The sequence below is a fragment of the Cupressus sempervirens genome, chromosome 6 (genome assembly GCF_028749045.1).
Source record: "Cupressus sempervirens isolate cs-2001-9-10 chromosome 6, ASM2874904v1, whole genome shotgun sequence".
In the NCBI taxonomy this organism is placed as follows: Eukaryota; Viridiplantae; Streptophyta; class Pinopsida; order Cupressales; family Cupressaceae; genus Cupressus; species Cupressus sempervirens.
The window spans coordinates 396253666-396261597 of NC_143123.1; the positions used below are offsets into that span (position 1 = coordinate 396253666).

The following is a 7932-nucleotide window of genomic DNA, read 5'->3' on the forward strand; positions in this document are numbered from 1 at the left end:
TTTAGACATACTAAATGTCTCACTTTCTTCTTCCATTCCTACATTTTCCTCGCTCGAGGAAGAAAAATATGACAAATACCTATTCAATAGTACTTGTACTCTACAAAATAAGAGAGATAGGTGGCAATGAGAGAGATATTTTATAAATGGTAAAAGAAATTAATCGCTATGGGGTGTACTGACTTATACCTAATGATCCATAAGCTTGTGCGGGATGTTTGTGAAAGGGCTTCAGGTTTCTACATATGTAAATCTATTATCTTAAGTTAGCTAAAAAATTCATGATACATATAATCAAAATTACTTTGAATATTAGTATCACATATGAATTACAAACAATAAGAGGTACATGAAAAGTTAATCAAATTAATCATTCATCTATCAAGAATGCAATATTTAATAGCATAGGCATTTATCACATAACTATACATTTAATTCTTGTCATTGATAATAAAAACCCCCTTCAATGTTATCTAATCAAACCCCCCATCATTGATATTATTCTTCATCCATCTCATCATCAGGATCATTGTTATAGTTGACATCATCACCACCACTATTGTAGTCATCATCTTTGTCATCATCGTCATCATCATCATCATCATCATTATCCTCATCATCATCATCATCATTATCATGATTAGTAGAAGCATCATTTGCATCAAGAGCATCATTGAATAACTCTCGATCATGTTCCACTTCTTCCTCTTCTTCATTATCTTCTTCTTCCATGACATTATACTTTATTGGTCTTCCTCTTGGATCATGTCTAAAAAAAATGACCAACCTAGTTTATGTGGAACCTCTAAGTAAAATACCTGCTCACATTGGCTTGGAAGAACATAGGGCTCATCCCGAAGTGGCTCAAACAACCTTGTATTAATCATTGGAAATCCATTCTCATACTCAATAATAGTTCTATCAAGACCATTTTGATTGAGTCCTAGTTTATACCATTTGATGATGAAGAGAACTAATTTGAAGGAATTAAAGTCATAGTCAAGTATATCAACCAATATTCCATAGTATCAATTTTGAGATTCTTGAGTATGCAAGTCATTTCTAAATGAAATATTGGTCACTTGGAAGACTGCACTTATCCAAGAATCACAAGTTTTGTTCATTTCATCAAAAATTTTGATGCAAAATTTATAACCATTGCATAATGTAGCCTTGTGGTGTTTCACCTACAATAATGTCAAACATGTATAAATTATTGCATCACAAGTTCAAAAACATACAATTGATTAAAAAACTTATAAGTACCTAGAGATCTCTTAAACCATATGCTAAATCTATTTCCTTTTGTGAAATATTGGGATCTCCATTACAATGATCTTGTATAACCAATGAAGACATGAATTCCCATTTTAATCTATGACTAGAATGTTGGCATTGTTCAATCCATACCATCATCCAATCTTGATTGTTTGCAATAACAAATGCATTACATCCCACTCTTTAACAACTATACAAAAGTAAATAGATGACTTACAACAGATTCATTTTGAAGATTAAAAATTAATTAACTACAATAACATCTCATAACTTATTACCTTTCACTTTCCTAAAACTATCATTTCCCATCAAGTACTCCCCTTCAAATTTTTTAATGGAGTCAAGATCCCAAATGAAATCTATATAGGTCTTTGCTGCAAGATTAGGAAGATAATCTGGTATACCATATATCCCTCAACCATAGAACCCTCAAAATGTGCTCTTTGTTGAACCAAACCCTTCAAAAAATTCAAGTGTCTCTCAACCATCCACATTGACCTAGGTTGTATGGGTCCACACAATTCAATCTCCTCAACTTGGTGCATGAGGTACTGTTCTTGTGCATTGAAAAAAGTTGAAGGTAAACACTTTTTCATTTCACACATTAGTAAATGAATTCTTTTCTTCCAATATTTTATATCTTCTTTATGGATTTCTTTAGATGAAAACCACGTATAAGGGATTCAAGATACAAAAACATATAAATATGAGACTTTAGAATATATTACTTGTTTGATATATTAAACAAATATCACTGCTTACATCATGTATTTTCCAAGATCATATATCACTTGTTTGATGTTATTGTCAAAGTTTTTTGGGAGTAATAGGGGTAGCACATACTACAACAATTTTCAACTAATCATTTCATTCTTTTCTAATGTAATACAATGAAAATTGAATATAGTTTCACAAATATATTGTAAATACAAAAGACCGTGACTTACCTTGATGAAGGTATGTCAATCATGCATTTTAAGCTGGGGCCCAAAATCATTTTTCATTGATATGAGATTGTTTATATTCGTACAAAATCTTGTAGGAAATCAAAATTTTTGTATGACTTATTTTATGGCATTACTTTGTTGCTCCATTAATAACCAAGGAAGGGCACTTGCATTAATCCAGTCTCCATTGCTATTTGATTCAATGATATTTTTCATTGCATGATTGGAATCATGAATGTCACTATAAATTTTGGTAAGTTTTTCTTTGTCACACCTTTCATCCAATATTTTCCACAATGTCTCTGTTACATTCTTTCAAATATGCATAGTATCAAAAAAATATACAAGTTGTAGCTACTTGTAGTAGGATAGCCTACTAAATTCTCTAGGATAAAATTTTAGTCCCTTTGGAAGGTGGTCAATGATGCCTTGATGACCTTCACAGTCATCAATTACATAATTAGATAACAAAACACAATCAAAACAAATAATTTCCAAACATAAACCATTAGAAAGGGTGAATATACCTTGAATTCTATTATATTCCAACTGCCATAGGAGAGGTGTCATTCTTTGTAGCTTTGATGGAGTCTCTTATTTCCCATTAAAAAGATATTTTTTGACACTTTGATACTTATGATTTCTATGGAGGAAGTGCCTATACTCATCAAACACCCACTTTCTTAAACTTTTGGAATGATGAGATTTCATCTTTGGACCAAACATTAGACATGCAAATTTTCCCTTTGTTTGAAGACCTACAAGATAACGATACAATCGGATTAAATATGTTCATTTTTTGAATTAGTATTATCATGTACAACAAGATTTCATCACAAAATACCACAAAAATGTGTCAACTCTAGGGAAACATGAATTGTCCACAAAAGCATTGCATGGAATTGAAATTGTTTTTGTCCAATTGATCTAGAGATATCGTACATAGTGAAACCATTCCATAACACCAAAAACTTTTTAATGAGAGGCACAATATATATATATATATATCTTTCACTTGGTACTTACCTAGTTGAATGAACAACATCAGATAATTATTGTGGTTATTTCACTCCAAGACTTATAATTACATGTAGATAACAATAAAATAATAAAATACCTGGAACAATCATTTCCAACATAATGTGCTCTATATTTATTGACATCTATGGAGGAAGGTTATTGTTGATAAAAAGAATAGGCTACAATGAGTAAACATATCTTATCTCTCCGAATGGATTGACACCATTAGTTGCTACAAAAATCCTAAGATTTTGAGGTTCTTCTTTAAAGTGTAGCCACTTTTCCTCTATGTCCATAAATGTTGAATCATCTATAGGTATTTGAATAATGTCATCTTGACTTCTATTATATGCATGGTAATCCATAAATTGTGCCAAGCTACTGCACTTGAATAATAGTTTAAGACGTGGAATAATGGGTTATGTAATGAAGAATCTTGTGAGGCACCTTTTTTTTCACTTGATCATCTCGATATTTTCTCTTATGGAATTCAGGGAATTCTATTGCATTTTTGTGTTCTTTATGATAAATAACATGATCTTCAAGACAAGCATCTATTACTTGATACTTCATTCCAATATGTTTCATAGTAGCACATAATTCTTAGTACAAGCAAGGGAAAATGCTTGATGGTGGTAACAAGTAGTCACCTATCAATCTACAAAAAAATGTAAGTCATTAGTATAAATAATCTTAATGGTACATGTTTCACATTTTATAAATTATAATGATGTATATGACAAACCTTAGCATATGTGACATTGTTATGTTGGCTAAACCATTCGTAACCTTCAAATTCACCAACAATAATTTATAATAGAGAGAAAAGTTGATTGGGATCCTTTGTAAATAGTCATGTTTTCCATCTCAAGTAGAGGTATATCATGGATGACCTCAATGGCATCCTCATCATAATCATCATCATTAGCAACAACAACAACACTAGTACCAAATGTGTCATGGATCAATGCATTTCTACCATCATCTTCAAATGTGTTTTCTAGCACATAATCATCATCCTCCATGGGATCATGATCTTCTCCTGCAATACGCACACCTCCATGTTCCTCCATATTCACACCTCCATGTTCCTCCGAGATATAGTGGTCCATATCATGTACTACCCTAGGGATATTGACCTATATAAAAATGATTATAATCAAACCCTTGTTCTATGGTTCATATGTATATTAATTGCAAACAATATAAAAAATCTTACCAATGAATGATAATCAAAATCCCCTTCAATGTGATCATTCTCCCTACAATGTCTCTTAGTTGTTTTGATTTTGATTATTCTTATCTTTAATCCATTACAACACTTCCAAGGACAATAACATTTTTCATGGCCTTCTCTTTGAAAGTTAGACAACAATCTAGTGATTGTCTCCCTATTTTGATCAAATTACCTTGTGTTATCTAACATGATCCTTCTTCACATGAATAATTTATTCTTGTAACCTTATTTAGTTGGTTGTACTTGCTTGATCTATCATTGATAACCATTTCAATATACACATTGACATTAGAGAGAAAAACTTAAAAAAAATTAGACATGGTGTTCTTAATGTTTATGTCTGCACATATGGTTTGTATATCTACAAAAAATATTGGATGTATGTTGTACTTAATGTTTATATCTACACATATGGTGCAAAAATATTAGACATGTTGTACTTAATGTTTATATTTGCACATATAGTTTTGAAGATGGTAGAATTATTAAACAAGTTGGTCTTTTAGAACCTACTCAAACTCATAAGTGGTAGACTTAAATATGGTGTTAGCTATTGAGGATCAAACACCTAAAAAACTATTAGCTATCAAGGTTCAAACACCTATGCCAGAGTTACAACACAATATGAAGTTTATTATAGATATGGTAGAGGAAAATATTCAGAAGTTTGATAAGAATTTAAGGTATGAGAGAGAGTCTGTGACAATATACTAGAAGGAGAAGGACCAGCTTCACAAAGAGATTGCATGATAGAAACAATAGCTAGACAACATAGAGGATATTATGGGAGCATTGGATAGAATCAAGGAAAGTGTTGTGGTAGGTAATATGAAATTGGAATCACTTGCAAGTGTCTTTGAGAATTTATAGTCCAAATATCAAGAGGACTACAAGTTGTGCAATTTGTCATGTATTACATCTGCATTTTCTTTTCCATTTCTTATAAGAGTGTCTCAAGGTTGGGAACCACTTCAACATCCTTTACATGGTTTAGAGGTAATGTCATTGTGGTAGATGCTTCTGCAAGGGAATGAGCCTTGTGATTATGGCATTTACATAGAATTAGAACTTTCTTTTTCAACTCCTTACACTCAACTCTTCACTTAAGTTATTTTTCTAGCAGTGAGAATAGCTACTACAATTTCCTAGGAGCCAAGGGACCCTAAACCTATGATACATTTTTTGGAGACATGGTAGAAGTTACTACCGGCTTCAATACTTCATAAAATTTTAGACAATATAGTGATGCCCAAATTAACAATAGTAGTAGATACTTGAGATCCTCATAACGAGATTGTGCCAATACATGCAAGGTTACATCCTTGGCTTCCATTGTTGGGCCAGCATATGGATCCTTTATATCCAACCATTCATTATAAGTTGAGGAATGTGCTTCATGCCTGGCATGCAAGTGATACATTTGCATATGCAATTTTATCACCTTAAAAAGTTGTATTTGATCCAGCTAGCTAGGAAAACCTGATTGTTCATTTTATTGTACCTAATCTAATGAAATTTCTATAGGAATTTGTACTCAACCCATCTAATCAACAACTAGAACAATTTAACTAGGTTATGGCTTGGGCATCTACTATTCCCATTTATCTTATGGTTGCAATGTTGGAGGCAACATTTTTTCCATAGTGTTAACAGGTTTGGTATCATTGGCTTTGTTCAAATCCTGATTTTAATGAAGTAACTTAGTGGTTTTTAGGGTGGAAAGGACTATTTCGCTCTGAGATTCTTGCTAATGAGAGGATAAGAAGTCAATTAAATGTAGCCCTTGAAATGATGAATCAAGCTATAGAGGGTATGATTGTGGAACAACCTAGGGCTAGAGAGCATGTAAGCTATCTTAGGGTGATGAAGTAGGACCAATTAAGGCAATTTAGCAACAACAAGAAGCAAAAACATATGCTCAACAACAAGCCTCAGCTTCCATGGGTAGTGGGATTCACATGAATAGTTCCATGGGTGCACCTTAGTTGATTTTGAAGGAAGTGATTGAAACATATGCACAAGAACATGACATCCAATTTTTCCCTAAAGTGGGATACACACATGATGGTCTTCAGGTTTATGGCTTTGGAACTGTCAGTATCTATCTAGATTCTATAAAACAATATGTGCTTGAACAATCTAGAGATAGATGGGTGATTTCATCATTGGAGCAACTAATTGAGATGCACCATTATGTTTGCTAACACATTACTTGTTGATGAAGATAGGTAAGGGAAACATCTTGTATGGGCCCACGTGTGATGAAGTGGATTGGGAATAGTGAGTATCATAAGATTTTGATATTTTTATGTTTGTTGTGGTTATATTTTATGATGTTTTATAATTTAGATATTTAGATAAATGACAATTATATATTGGAACGATATAGTTCAGATAATTTCATTCTAATATCCTTTTGTTCTATAACATTATTTCTCCAACTTCTGTCACATTTACAACAATATTGTAGAACCCCCTTACTAAGAGTATCAGATTGAATGATAGAGGGCTTTTATTTAAAGTTGACCTATCTCTCTCATGCAATAGATTCTTATTTTTACTCTGGTATGTTACACTATTAATAAGATTTTTCCACTACAAAAGAGTTTTTATAGAAATTTGAATATATCAAAATTACATTAAGCTTTTTTTAATGAGAATTCATTACATTTTATTCTATTTATTGTAAATGATTTTGAAATTAGGAAGATTCTTCTTTAAATCTTTTTCTACATCTATATTTCCTTGAGCTACTAGGAGATGTCTTCTTGAGCAATGACAATTTCTTCTAACATATTCTATGATATTCTCTTTTCATTAAATAGTTTCATAATGAGCTGATATAATTATTCATTTTAATTTTCATTACTACTTGTTCTTTTTATATTTTCATGTAATATTAATGATTGTGACATATTCTCTTGATTTTTCCAAACTTTAGTCTCTTCTATTGAGTTGTGAATATTTAAATTTCTATGAGGTTTCACATTTATCTTTCCACCTTCTTGGATAATCAATATCAAAATCTAATGTCTATATTTAGTTTCACATATTTTATTTGTCCATTTCCATCTATGTCTATCTCCTTACGTCACTCATTTCTTTTTCCATACACATTTGGATGGTGGTAGATATAATCATTGGTATCCTAATATTCATGAATCTATTTCACCAAGTATTTCTTTTAGTTCTAGACATTCATAGGATTAGTGTGAAAAATCATGTTCAATCTACTTCCTATGTGACTATCCATGGAGATTCAAGAAGCAAAATATATGCTCAATAATTTCAACAATTTTTCTAACAATCATCTATAATCTCTTTGTTTTAACTATTCTTGGTAATTGAACATATATCATCCCATTTCCCTGGAATTTTATTAATACTAATTAATTAACCTAATACTAAGTAATACTAATTAGTAGATAACAATAATGATTTAAATCTAAA

General features: G+C 31.4%; 1 pseudogene; it reads left to right on the forward strand.

Annotated features, from left to right (window-relative positions):
* Window positions 1-5022: 5022 nt before the first annotated feature.
* On the forward strand, window positions 5023-6686 carry LOC149552728 (septin and tuftelin-interacting protein 1 homolog 1 pseudogene; annotated as a pseudogene).
* The last annotated feature ends 1246 nt before the right edge of the window (window positions 6687-7932 follow it).